Genomic DNA, 14,776 nt, shown 5'->3' on the forward strand with positions numbered 1-14,776 from the left:
ACTCCAGTGTTCTTGCCTGGAGAATCCCAGGGACAGGGGAGCCTGGTGGGCTGCCTTCTATGGGATCACACAGAGTCGGACACGACTGAAGTGACTTAGCAGCAGCAGCAGCTTAACTAGCGTTCTTAACAGGAGAAAGAATAAAGGTTTCAAATTGTCAACAATTGTCAAGTGGCCATATACTCTGTTTTAGTCAAAACAGAAATAGAATCATATAAAATATATATGCTTATATATTTCATATACTTATGAGGATATACTAGGATATTTTACTTACATTTTTATACAGTTCACACCTAAATATTTATTGAAAAAGGATGTCCCAAATTCCTAGGTAAGAAAAAAGTATATACAAAAATAACTGCAGTCCCTCATTTAATAAATAGTATTTTTTGTTTTTCACAGGCTTGACCTTTGGGTTTTAAGTAAATGGCAGAAAAAACAAGGAAGCTAAAACAATGTTTTTGAAAAGGCATTAAGTAGTTTTGGCAACTTGGACAAAAGCCAAGCAAGTTTAAATTAAAGCTGATAGTAAGCTCCAACTCAGAATATTATTTCTTCTTCCTGTTTAGAGACTAAGTCACAGGCTTTGTCTGGATAAGAAGGCTTATGAGTGGTGGTTTTATTTTTTATAAAGGTTAGAGGTTTCCATCTTGTACTTATTTAGAAATGTTAAATGCCTTCAATGCACAAGCGATGAGGCAGTTCAGGATCACAGAGGCTGCTCCTTTTGGTGTAGTCATTCCAACTTGAATTTTAAAAATAAATTAAGAATGCATAACCAATGAGAACTATTCAAATGCAATTCTTTCTTCACCCAAGGAACTCAATCTACCTTCTACAGAAATGTACTTTCTTGGGTGAATTCCTACAGATTTATAGGAAAAAAAAATCTGATAAAACCCTAGTATCCTATTAAATCAGATTAGGAAAACCGCATCTTCAATACACTGTGGCTAAAACAATTGTTTTTATAGATTTTATAACTGTCATCATATAAGAGTGAGCTATGATGTTTGTTTCCACAAACAACTCATCTAAACCCGGGTACAGAATTCACTTTCTGGAGGGGGTGGAGGGAGGATATCATCAAGGTATCTTTTTTTTCAATTTTAAACTTTTTATTTTGTATTGGGGTACAGCCGATTAACAAAAAGTTGTGGTAGTTTCAGGTGAACAGAGAAAGGACTCAGCCATACAAAGCTATCTTTAAAAAAAAACAGAAATCTAATTTCACATTTTAGGTGACAGGAGGCAGATTTTTAATCTATTTCCCGTACTTAACAAAAACCAACCTCGCTAGTGGGCCTAAACGCTCTTAGCTGCAAATACTAAGACACGATTTTTAAAAAGCTATTCAAGAGAGCAAATAATTAATCATTAAACTCCACTAAAATTAACTGAGAAAGAGTCAATCTGCCTTAGGGGTTGACTGTGAGGCACTCTAAAACGTGGTGTTAGGGTGCTGGGAAAGTCGCTCAGCCGTGCTGGACTCTGCAACCCCATGGACTGTAGCCTGACAGGCCTCAGGCAGCCGGTCCCTTCTCCAAGGGATCTTCCCAACCCAAGGATCGAATCCAGGTCTCCCGCGTTGCAGGCGGATTCCTTACGGTCTGAGCCACCAGGGAAGCGCTATTTAAACCTAGTTTACAGAACAGGGAAACACTAATTCGCCTGAGGGCTCTTTCCACCATCTGGGCGGACTAGGGGACCGAGTTAAAGAAGGTTAATTATCTGGTCCTCCGCGGGCCCCAGAACTGCCTACAAGCTCAGACAGAAGCCGTGGCGGCCACCCAACGATGGCGGGGCAGCTGGTCCTCGCGCCGGTAGGCTCGGGCGCGGAAGCGCGCGCCGCCGGCAGCTCCGCTCCGGCCTCAGCTGCCGAAGAGGCAAGCGCGCGCTCCCGCGTGTCCTCCAGATCACCTTCAGCGGGGCGGGTAATAACGGCCTGGGCACGTCCACCCAGCGACAAGACACCCGCCAATAAACACACAGAAGACGCCCCGTCGTCCCGCCCTCAAGCACCCGCAGGGCCCCAATCCTCGCGGCCTTAACAGTCTTTGCCCCGAGAGTCCAGAGCCTGGGGGCGGGGCCGTTACGAACTAAATTAAGAAACCCAAGCCTGGAGTGGTGGGAAGGAGGCGAGGTTAGGCGGGGACTCCCGTCAGCGGCTCCCCCGCTCCCCCGCCCGCCTCGGCTCCCGTGGGGCTGTAGTTCCAGGGCCCGGATCCCGGCGCGGGCCCCGCGGCAAGCAGTGGTAAACAAAGGCTCCCGGGCGGTGGGGGCGGGGGTAACGGTCAGGTGACGGCGCCGAGCACGTTTCGCAACCGCTTTAATAGGACTTCTCTGGCCCCCAGCCCTGGGACCCACCTTGACCCCGTCAGTCCTCCCAGTCTGGAACAAACTGTCGCCCCCACCAAACGCGAAGGCTTGATTTCTGACTCTGCATTCTCAGCGCTTCCTTCGGTTAAAGAAGAGCAGCGCTCCGTTCGAAGCCCATCCACAACATGCGAGACCCCTCTCCCCCGGCCCTGTTCGCCAGCGGCCCCTAATCCCGCAGGCGGCGGGGTGACTGACCCGCACCTGCTACCCCCCGCCCCAGAGGCCATGCCCCTCCCAACCCGCCCCCGGCGGGCGCGCCAGCAGCGTCGCGGTTCCGGGGCGGTAATGCCAGCCTTTCAGTGCCCTTCCTTTCAGAGTGTCGTTACGGAACCGGGCCTGACGACCCCCAGGAGACTCCCAGAGACCCCCTCGCCCCAGACAAGGGCCCTGCAGTCCCAGCTGCGATCTCTCCTCAGACCCTCCTTCTCTGGCTTCGAGAGGCCGGCGGCCGTTGGCTTCCCTCCTGCAGACACCCCCGTAGGCATGACCTGGGCCGCCCCTCCGCCCCCGGCTCTGGCCGGTTCCTCGCCTTTCGGTCAGTCCCGGATCTGTCATCCCCGGGTACCTCTCGGCGAAGGCTGGAAGAAGCCAGCAGCAGTGGCCAACAGCGGCGGCCCCCGCGGTCCCTGAGCAGCCGGCGGCGCAGCACTCTCTCCAACGCCGGCGTCTCCTGAAGCCACCAGCCCTTCCACAGCTCACAACAAAGGAAACATGTGACCGCCCTGGCCAAAACACTGAGCGTCACGCACCTCTGGCCAATCCGAAGGGGCGCCCCCGTCCCGGGGCACCCTGGGAGCTGTAGTCCCCATTCCGGGGGTGGCCGCTCTGCCGCTAGGATTTCCCACTGTAGTTCGGGTGTCAGGTGCGAGGCTTAACAAGATCCGATCCAAGGGCTGCTGATTCAGAAACAGTTTTAGGTAGATACAGGTTAAGGAAATACATACGTCTTAGGAGACTTGTGGGAAACTCAGTCAGATGTTTATTGCTACGTCCCAAGGCAAAATCTTATAACCAAGAGTTTTCAGAACCCTAAATTTTGGGGGACTAGGCTCAGAGATCTTTTCATTTGACCCTTTGGTATACAATCGGGAAATATGAGGACCTGAGAAGTGAAAGGGACTAGAACCCTGGTAGCTAGACAGCGCAGGGAAACCAAATTTCTCTGTAAATCTGTTACTGGCAACTGTGTCATCGGGGGTTGTTGTTGTGTAGTAGCTAAGTTATGTCCAACTCTGCGACCGCATGGACTGCAGCATGCCAGCCTTTGTCCTCCACTATCTCCCCGGAGTTTGCTCAAATTCATGTCCATTGAGTTGGTGATGCTATCAAACCATCTTATCCTCTGCTGCCCTCTTCTCCTTTTGCCTTCAGTCTTTCAAGGCATAGGGTCTTTTCCAGTGAGTCCGCTCTTCCCAACAGGTGGTCAAAGTATTGGAGCTTCAGCATCAGTCCTTTCAATGAATATTCAGGATTGATTTCCTTTATGATTGGTTTGATCTCCTTGCTATCCAAGGGACTCTCAGTAGTCTTCTCCAGCACCACAATTTCAGCATCACCATCAAAAAACCTGATGCTGGGAAAGATTGAGGGCAGGAGGAGAAGGGAGCAACAGAGGATGAGATCGTTGGATGGCATCATTGACTCAATGGACATAAGTTTGAGCAAACTCTGGGAGATAGTGAAGGACAGGGAAGCCTGGCCTGCTGCAGTCCATGGGGGTCACAAAGAGCCAGACACAACTGAGTGACTAAACAACAACAATAGCCTTCTTTATGCTCCAGTGCTCATGTTGTGTAGATGACTACTGGAAAAACCATAGCTATGACTATACTGACCTTTGTTGGCAAAGATTACATTTTTATTTTACACTTATATGCAAATCAAAGTTATCACAAATCCCTGTTTTCTGAAGCAGGTGCTCCAAAAGACATTGTTTTCTTTTTGTTTCCGCAATTTTTTTTTTTCAAAGTTGAGTGTATCTCCAAATTTTGAAACATTTAACTAGTTTTTGGTTTCTGATATCAGAATTACAACTTCTCTCTCTCCCTAAGGGCTTCCCTGATGGCTCAGTTGGTAAAGAATCTGCCTGCAATTCAGGAGATACCAGTTTGATTCCTGTGTCGGGAAGATCCCCTGGAGAAGGGAACAGCTACCCATTCCACTATTCTGGCCTGGAGAATTCCATTGACTATAGTCCTTGGGGTCACAAAGAGATGGACAGGACAAAGCAACTTTCACTTTCTTTCTCTTCCTTCTTTAGCAATACAGTCAAGACTTTTCAACTTTCACTTTCTCTTCTTTATGAATACAGTCAAGCCTTTATGAAATAAGAGGACATGCATGTTCCAGTGATTGGAGGTGTAAATACTGGTAATATAGAATCTGCCTCTTGAGAAATTTGTATGCAGGTCAGGAAGCAACAGTTAGAACTGGACATGGAAAAACAGACTGGTTCCAAATAGGCAAAGGAGTTCGTCAAGGCTGTATATTGTCACCCTGTTTATTTAACTTATATGCAGAGTACATCATGAGAAACGCTGGACTGGAAGAAACACAAGCTGGAATCAAGATTGCCAGGAGAAATATCAATAACCTCAGATATGCAGATGACACCACCCTTATGGCAGAAAATGAAGAGGAACTAAAAAGCCTCTTGATGAAAGTGAAAGTGGAGAGTGAAAAAGTTGGCTTAAAGCTCAATATTCAGAAAACGAAGATCATGGCATCCAGTCCCGCCACTTCATGGGAAATAGATGGGGAAACAGTGGAAACAGTGTCAGACTTTATTTTTCTGGGCTCCAAAATCACTACAGATGGTGACTGCAGCCATGAAATGAAAAGACGCTTACTCCTTGGAAGGAAAGTTATGACCAACCTAGATAGCATATTCAAAAGCAGAGACATTACTTTGCCAACAAAGGTCCGTCTAGTCAAGGCTATGGTTTTTCCAGTGGTCATGTATGGATGTGAGAGTTGGACTGTGAAGAAGGCTGAGCGCCGAAGAATTGATGCTTTTGAATTGTGGTGTTGGAGAAGACTCTTGAGAGTCCCTTGGACTGCAAGGAGATCCAACCAGTCCATTCTGAAGGAGATCAGCCCTGGGATTTCTTTGGAAGGAATGATGCTAAAGCTGAAACTCCAGTACTTTGGCCACCTCATGCGAAGAGTTGACTCATTGGAAAAGACTCTGATGCTGGGAGGGATTGGGGGCAGGAGGAGAAGGGGACGACAGAGGATGAGATGGCTGGATGGCATCACTGACTCGATGGACGTGAGTCTGAGTGAACTCTGGGAGTTGGTGATGGACAGGGAGGCCTGGCATGCTGCGATTCATGGGGTCGCAAAGAGTTGGACACGACTGAGCGACTGATCTGATCTGAGAAGGCTTGTGTCCAGGCCTTTTAAACATGATTTTTAGTCCTCTTTTCCATCTGTTATTAAAAATGAAATTACCTACCATTTATTGGGTTTACTTCTAAGCTGCAAACAGAGTGCTAAGTACTTTGTATATATCCTTAAATCTTCATAATAACCCAGCAAGAGAGTGTTATCCCATTTTACAGGTGAAGAAGTCAAGCCATGGAGAGGATAAGGATTTAGCACTGGTCACTCAGTTATTGTTTTTTCAAAATTAAATTGTTTTAAAACTATGCATTTGATTGGATTGGGTCTTAGTTGCAGCACACAGGATCTTCACTGAGTCATGTGGGATCTTTCGTTATGGAGCATGGATTCTGTAGCTGTGTCACATGGGCTTATTTCTCTTCAGCCTGTGGGATCTTAGTTCCTCAACCAGAGATTGAACTTGTGTCCTCTGTACTGCAAGGCAAATTCTTAACCACTGAACCACCAAGGAAGTTCCCCCCATTTTTTTTAATTATTACTTTTTATTGGAGTTTGGTTGGTTTACAGTGTGTTAGTTTCTGCTGCACAGCAAAGTGAATCAGTTATATGTATACACATATCCCCTCTTTCTTGGATTTCCTTCCCATTTAGGTATTCACAGAGGATAGAAGAGAGTTCCCTCTGCTATACAGTAGATTCTAATTAGTTATCTGTTGTATCCAATACATAGTAGTGTATATGTGTCAATCCTGATCTTCCAATTCATCCCATCCTCCTTTCCCCCTTGGTATCCATAAGTTTGTTCTCTACATCTGTTTCTCTATTTCTGCTTTGCAAATAAGTTCATCTGTACTGTTTTTCTAGATTCTACATATGCTTGATATTATACAGTATTTGTTTTTCTCTTTCTGACTTACTTCACTCTGTATGACAGTTTAGGCCCATCCACGTCTCTGCCAATGGAACAGTTTCATTCCTTTTTATGGCTGAGGTCACTCAGTTATTACGTGTTGAGGCTGGCATTCACACATTTAAAAATAATTATATAAATATAGGTACACAATTGTCTTTCTAAAAAGTGTATTTACAAAGTTGCTGCTGCTGCTGCTGCTAAGTCGCTTCAGTCATGTCCGACTCTGTGCAACCCCATAGACGGCAGCCCACCAGGCTCCCCTGTCCTTGGGATTCTCCAGGCAAGAACACTGGAATGGGTTGCCGTTTCCTTCTCCAATGCATGAAAGTGAAAAGTGAAAGGGAAGTCGTTCATTCGTGTCCCACTCTTTGCAACCCCATGGACTGCAGCCTACCAGGCTCCTCCGTCCATGGGATTTTCCAGGCAAGAGTACTGGAGTGGGGTGCCATTGCCTTCTCCGATTTACAGAGTTAAATATTTTAAATCTAGTAGTGCAACAGTAGTTCTGTCTCCTATCCTTCCTCAGTTCTGATTTACCATAGGTAACCAGTTTCAACTATTTGACCTATTCTGATATTTACATTTATCTTTCCATATGAAAGTGAAAGTGTAGTTGCTCAGTCATGTCTGACTCTTTGCAACCGATGGACTGCAGCCAGGCTTCTCTGTCCATGGAATTCTCCAGGCAAGAATATAGTAGTGGATAGCCCTTTCCTTCTCCAGGAGCGCTTCCTGATCCAGGGATTGAACCCAGGTCTCCTACATTGCAGGCAGATTCTTTACTGTCTGAGCCACCAGGGAATGACATATGGCTATTTCCTACTAAGGGAGCTGTCATCCCTATTCCGCATCCTTCCAATATAAATTTATGGTTAAATAATTATTTAATGTTTATGTTATAAGATATGTATTTATTATTGAATGATAAGATAAACAGTATACAACTTACTTTCTTGGACGGCTTTTCATTTTTCCTTGGGTAGACAAGCAGCTAAGCACCTGTGGGGCCTCACTGCCGTCACAAAGTTCCAACTCGCTGGAAGTGCATTTAGGGTTCTTCTTGATGCACCTTGAGGCCCCACTCTGAATCCTGAACACCAGCCTCAGTGAACTTCCCACAGGACTCTTGCCCAAAGAGCTCTTGCTGTCTGTCTCCAGACCATTCCCATCTGTATCCTGCTCCCTAGGCCTCTTATACTCTCTCCTCTCTTTCATCCTCTTTACTAGGCTAGCTCCTGCTTTTCCTCCCGGGAGTCAGCGTGTAGATCCTCTCTCTTGGAAACCCTCCATTCCTCCTCATTCCCTCTGGGCTAAATATCTCCCTTTGTCTTCCCACAGCCACTGGTCCTTACCTCCTTCCCAGGAGTTATCATACTGATTGTGTGCATCACCCTAATGCAGGAGTTAAGGGCTTTCATTCTCTGTGCACCTGAAAATCTGTGTACTGCTTATAGTCAGCCCTCCACACATCTCTGTTATCCGTATCCCTGCTTCCATATCCACAGATTGAACCAACCCTGGATGGTGTAGTACTGCAGTATTTACCACTGCAAAAAATAAATCTGCATATAAATGGATCTTTGCAGTTCAAACCCTTGTTGCTTAAGGGTCAACTATATTTACATGCCTTTCCCAACTGAGTACTCTCTCAAATTCCTGAAGTCAGGGATGATGGCTTATTCATTTTGTGTTGTAGTATACCTAGTGTCCCACTTTATTTTGGAGGGCTCCAAAATCACTGCAGATGGTGACTGCAGCCATGAAATTAAAAGACGCTTACTCCTTGGAAGGAAAGTTATGACCAACCTAGATAGCATATTCAAAAGCAGAGACATTACTTGGCAACAAAGGTCCGTCTAGTCAAGGCTATGGTTTTTCCAGTGGTCATGTATGGATGTGAGAGTTGGACTGTGAAGAAAGCTGAGCGTTGAAGAATTGATGCTTTTGAACTGTGGTGTTGGAGAAGATTCTTGAGAGTCCCTTGGACTGCAAGGAGATCCAACCAGTCAATCCTAAAGGAGATCAGTCCTGGCTGTTCTTTGGAAGGACTGATTTTGAAGCTGAAACTCCAATACTTTGGCCACCTCATGCGAAGAGTTGACTCATTGGAAAAGACTGATGCTGGGAGGGATTAGGGGCAGGAGGAGAAGGGGATGACAGAGGATGAGATGGCTGGATGGCATCACTGACTCGATGGATATGCGGTTGAGTGAACTCAGGGAGTTGGTGATGGACAGGGAGGCCTGGCGTGCTGCAATTCATGGGGTCGCAAAGAGTCGGACACGACTGAGTGACTGAACTGAACTGAACTGATACCTAGTAGATGTTCAGTTGGAGAAGGCAATGGCACCTCACTCCAGTACTCTTGCCTGGAGACAGGGGAGCCTGGTGGGCTGCCGTCTATGGGGTTGCACAGAGTCGGACACGACTGAAGCAACTTAACAGCAGCAGCAGCAGCAGCAGATGTTCAGTATGTATCTGTTAACTGGCAGGTGGATCTCTACTTCTTAGGCTAAGGGGACTTGAGAGGGAAAAAAAAAGTGCCTCGAGACCACTTGGGATCAACTTGAACTGATTTGCACAGCAAAGTCCTCAGATTCTCTTGGGGCAAATGGCTGCGAGTTGATCAGTCACTGAGAGTGGAAGGGAGCGAGGGAACTCACAGGACAGCAGCCTCAAGAGACAGGCCTATTGATGGGTGGGAGCTCCTCAGGCAACCCCCAGAATAGAGGTGCTTTCGAGGTTGGTAGAGGGCCCTGGGATCTATGCCTACCCTACAAATCAGTGAGCACCACCACTGGTGGCCTTGTCCTCAGGTGGGGCTGGAATAGAAGCTGAGCTGTCAAGTCCAGCACAATCTGCTGAAACTGATTGTTACATGAGTTATTAGTTTTTATTTAAAAAAATTTTTTTAAATTTATGGTACATGCAATCTTAAGTTCCCCAACCAGGGATTGCATCCATACCCCCTTCAGTAGAATCGTGGAGCCCTAATCACTGGACCACCAGGGAAGTCCCATAACACGATATATTTTATGCAGTGTTTACAGTCCAGGTCAGCTTAGTCATTTGAAGGAGGCAGCTACTCAGAGTGAGGGGAATCAGACAGTTTTCAGAACTGTTTCCTCTCCTTCCAGGGATACAGCATACTGCTCTCTATTTTGTCTTCTTGCACATCGCACATGGAAGCCCATGTTTTACTCTCCAGGGCATTCATGGACAGCCTTTATGATTTGAAGGTGGCCAAGCATCCAGAGTTCCTCCAGCCATTCTTTATTGCACTCCAGCCTGCTCCTCTTCCCCATGCAGATAATGGTTGGGAGGTAGTAAGTCATCACTCCCTAAACATACCACGTGCTTCCAGACCACTCTGCCTCTAGACCACCCTGCCTCTGCTCTAGGTCCCTTGCACTTGAAGTCTCTCCATCTCTAATTCTAGGAGACATATTGGTCGTCCTTTAAGGTTTCCCTCTGATGCCAACTGTTCTGATCCTCTCCTCTCTCCCTCACCTGTTATGAAATTGTGCACACCTCCCACATCCTTTATAATGTGACACTAGCACTGTATTTATACCAAGCCCTTGAATGCAACTGGATTCTTCAACCAGCTCTGTGCTTAGCACATTTGCGCCACCCCTGCAATAAAAGCCCCAGCTGCAAAGTACTGAAGAGCAAAGATTTTAGAAAGAGAGGTTTTCACAAAGAGAGAATACATGGCATCTCACACCACACAGCTCCATAACAATTCCCCTTGCACATCTCTGTGGCCTCACCTCGCTCCTCCTCAGTACCAGCTACTTCTCTTTTCCCACCTCACACCCTCTCTCTGGGCCTTTCTCCAGCCACAATCTTGGGATTTCTCCCTCTCCATGATCTCGATGTGATCTCTTCCTCCTAGACAATCCCCTCTAGCCCTCCTCCTCTATCTATTTTTCAGTAATTTGCATTATTCACACTCATCACCTTTCAAACAACAGAGTTCCATTCTTCAGAAGACAGAGACTACCATAAATAACAAAGTATCTCAGCATGCCCCACCCTACCCTGTTTTCCTCCACAGACGCATTTAACACCTCAGCTAGTCTGTTACACAATACCTCCTCAGAGTGCTGAGTGAAGACATGAGTGAACACAGTACACTATTTGCTCATGGCACCTAAGCCTCTCCAGTCTTGAGGCCCACCCGTCTCCCTTCTCTGGTAAGAGAGGTGAATCATCTCTGCAGCTCTTTTGGACGCAGAGGTCTGACTCTCTCCAGCTCTATAGTTACCAGGAAGGGTTGTCCCACTCCGCTGAGACAGCCATAGACCTCAGTCAGATCAGATCAGATCAGTTAAACCTTAGGGTCAAACATAATAGCATTAGGATTTAACCAGGTAGACATAGTTGGAAAATTTTCCATTTTGAGATCCGGGAAAAGAGGTGAGTTTTCTGTCACCTGGAAAGTCAGCTCCCTACCCTCTCTCCTGAGTTTTCCTTCTGAAACAAGTGTTTCTTCTGGGAATGGGGTGGGAGGGTGACAATCCTTGCTTTCTTCTGGAAATCATCTTTCACAGGTTGAAGTCAATAGGGTGCCAGAAACTGTTATCTAGGTGGCCTTGGATCCTGTTTGTGACCAAGCTTGCCACAGCAGACGCAGGTAAGGATGACTGATTATCACCGTGAGCCCCGGGCTCTGACTTCAGGAGACTGGGGCATACTTGAATCTCCTGGCACAGGATGCCAGTCCCTGTTTGTTTCTGCTTCAAATGGCAACCCACTCCGGTACTCTTGCCTGGAGAATCCCATGGACAGAGGAGCCTGGTAGGTTACAGTCCATGGAGTCGCAAAGAGTCGGACACGACTGAGCGACTTCACTTTTTTTTTCAAGGACATCTGATTTCACCCCCTCTCTTCTTCCTTGATTACTTCCTCAGTTATGAGAATTTGGATGGGCCCTCTGGTCTCTGAAGAAACGTGATGTTTTGGAAGTGACTCCTGCCCTGACTGCTCTAGGTAGGCCTGATTTGCCAAAGGACACCTCATAGCACCTTGTCACATGACTTGCTGCAAAACCATCTCAGGTATTGTTGCAGGAAGGAGGACCCCTTCCAGGGCCCAAAACTGGGCTCTTGTCTAACACTCGGAAATGAATTGTCCAAGGAGACACGTGTGCTGACAAAGCAAGAGACTGTATTGGGAAAGGGCACCCGGGTGGAGAGCAGTAGGGTAAGTGAACCCAGGAGAACTGCTCTGCTGCGTGGCTTGCAGTCTTGGGTTTTATGGTGATGGGATTAGTTTCCAGGTGGTCTTTGGCCAATCATTCTAATTCAGAGTCTTTCCTGGTGGCGCACACATCGCTCAGCCAAGATGGATGCTAGTGAGAGGGATTCTGGGAAGTGGATGGACAACCGGTGTCTCCTTTCGACCTTTCCCGAACTCTTCCGATTGGTGGTGGCTTATTAGTTCCGTACTCCTTATCAGGATCTCCTGCCATAAAACAACTCATACAAATAGTTACTATGGTGCCTGGCCAGGGTGGGCGGTTTCAATCAGTGTGCTTCCCCTAACAGTATCAACACATACAGAAAGTGTCTTCTCCTGCTTCTGGTGTCTGCCAGTTTTAAACAATGACCATAATGCCACTTCTAGTGCTGCTCAGCATCTTGTCTCAGTCATAGGTGGCTGTGAGTCCATATGGAATTCCTGCTGCTGGTCCCAGCACACTTTGCCTCCATCTCCAGTTTCTTGCCGCCCCGTGACATTTAAGAGGCATGTACTAACTCCAACTTGATCTTCCTCTGCTGGCTCTGGCACTGTCCTTCCAAATGCTTGCAGTTTCTAACAGTGTGTCTTGTCCATCTTTGGTTCCCTTTTGCTTGATGGGCAGCCTTCCAGAAATCTTTCAGCAGGTATAAACAGGGCTGGACCTAACCACGAATATCTGCAGCAGACGTCTCCTGTTCTAGAGAGATTCCATCCAGTTTCTTTCTTTCTTTTTTTTCCATCCAATTTCTTAAGAAACTGTGTTGGCTGAGGCTGGCACACCTGTCTCCAACCCAAGAATTCTCAGTTTAGTAAGCGTGCCTATCACTGTGCTCATTTTAGGCTCTGTCAGAAGCATCTGTTGTGAACAATGCAACCTCCCCAAAACCTGAATGCAGATTCCAGAGCAGTTCCCACACACTGCTAGTCCAGGAGCGCCTAATTTGTGCTATATCATTTTTCAGTCCCTTACCTAGCTTAGCACTTTGACAGTCATATTCTCTGTCTCCCTATAAAGACTTGAAATCTCAGGTATTTCCACTGGGGCTTTAGACTTGAAGAGTCTAGGTTCAAAATTTAGCTTTGTTTCTTACCAGTATATATCCTTGAGTAAATTACTTCATCTTCCTCAGTTTTCTCATCTGTAAAAAAAATGAGGATAAAAATACCTACCTCATTGAATTGTTATGAGGACAAAATGAGAAAAAAAATACAGTTCCTGGAATATAATAAGTGCTGAACAGCAACCAAAATTATTACTGTTATTATTATTGTCCCTTCCCCCACCAATTCTAGCTACATCCTCAGGAATGCCTTATCCTTTGCTTTAGGTAGGCAAAAGAAGGAAAGCAAGGAAGAGTGGAAGAACTTATAACCTCTATAATCTAGATTTGATAAATAAACATGAAGAAATGAAGTGATTTAGAAAACCCAGAACCCAAAACCAGACTTTCTAAACACTCACCAGGATCCTATCCTCTAACTTCTTTTGTCTGGGCATTTGTAATATTTAAAAAAGAAAGAGATTGCCCTTAAGATGTAGAAAAGCAGTTTGCCTCTGATCATACAATATCCAAACTCAAAGACCACTGAGATTAAACCATGGTTACCTTTGAGTTGTAGACCAGGGGACTAGGAGTAGGGGTGGAGGGAGACCTTTTTGTTTCTGTCAGTAAGCTTTTTTAAAAAAAATAAAATTATTTTTTGCTATGCTGGGTCTTTGTTGCTGCATGGGCTTTCCTGTGGTTGCAGTGAGCAGGGGCTATTCTCTAGTTGCGGTGCACTGGCTTTTCATTGAGGTGGCTTCTTGTTGCAAAGCATGAAGTCGAGGGCATGTGGACTTCTGTAGTTATGGCACCTGGTCTCAGTAAGCATGGCTCTCAGGCTCTAGAGCATAGGCTCAGTAGTTGTAGCACACGAACTTCGTTGCTCTGCAGCATGTGGGATCTTTCTGCATCAAGAATTGAACAGTGTCTCCTGCATTGGCAGGTGGATTCTGTACCACTGAGCCACCAGGGAAGCCCCTCAATAAGCTTTTGACGTTAAAAGACAAATAAACAACTATGCACATATATACATGTTTCAAAATTTAAAAAGTTTTAAAAAGCCTTTCCCTAACTGATGAGATTAAATTAAGCACCCTGCTAACTATTGTGCAATCTTCTTTGCTTCCAGCCCCAGATCTCTCTGTAACTGGCCTAGAAAACTGTGAGGGCTCCCAGGTCACCAGCACACAGGGACAGATACTCTGACCCTGTTTATGACAGCATCGCAAACACATACTTAACATATTTTGGAAAGGCTGCCTGCTTCTATTACTAGTACATGAAAGTTTTGCTCCGGTAGCAAATCTCTAAATTTAGATGCTTTTCAGGATGAACTCTGAATGATCTTTGTCCCCAGCACTAGTCAGGAATTGGAGGGCACCTTGCTTTTTATTTATCAATTTAAATACCAGAGGTGATGTTTTATAATGTGAAACGTTTGAAGATTGCCATATTATTGGAAAATATAACAAACACAAGGGAGTATCTATGATTTCTCCATTAGGCGTCTCATAAAAATTTCACCTTGGGTTCCTTTTTTATTTCCTTGAGTGTGCAAATCATTATTATATTAGAGTAATACATCATAATAGTACTTTGCACACTCAAGTGAAATAAAAACAAAGCCAAGGTAAAAATTCTTATCCTGGTAACTCTATGGAGGTGATTAGAATGAATCCGGTTTAGGAATTTAGTTCAAGACGCTTAAATGTTGTCCTTTTATTTGAAGAAAAGACAATTTGACTAATGAGAGAAATTTAAGGAATGCTGAATTTAATGGAGAATCAGCTCCTTGAGAGATTGGCCCCAACAGAATATTTTTTTGTTTGTACAGTCAAAGATATTT

General features: G+C 45.7%; 1 protein-coding gene across 5 annotated transcripts in view; it reads right to left on the bottom strand.

Moving 5' to 3' along the window:
- KLHL24 (kelch like family member 24) overlaps positions 1 to 3,084 on the bottom strand; it is a 37,640-nt gene extending 34,556 nt beyond the window's left edge. For 3 of the 5 annotated variants that reach the window (XM_055568937.1, XM_055568935.1, XM_055568936.1), the window contains exon 1: positions 2,948 to 3,084. The gene's annotated coding sequence lies outside the window, so the exon portion shown is untranslated. Of the gene's footprint in view, positions 1 to 2,911 lie in introns of all 5 variants that reach the window. The other 2 variants (XM_055568938.1, XM_055568940.1) reach the window with 2 other exon arrangements.
- Positions 3,085 to 14,776: the final 11,692 nt, after the last annotated feature.

This window comes from Bubalus kerabau, chromosome 2 (assembly GCF_029407905.1).
Source record: "Bubalus kerabau isolate K-KA32 ecotype Philippines breed swamp buffalo chromosome 2, PCC_UOA_SB_1v2, whole genome shotgun sequence".
NCBI lineage: Eukaryota > Metazoa > Chordata > Mammalia > Artiodactyla > Bovidae > Bubalus > Bubalus kerabau.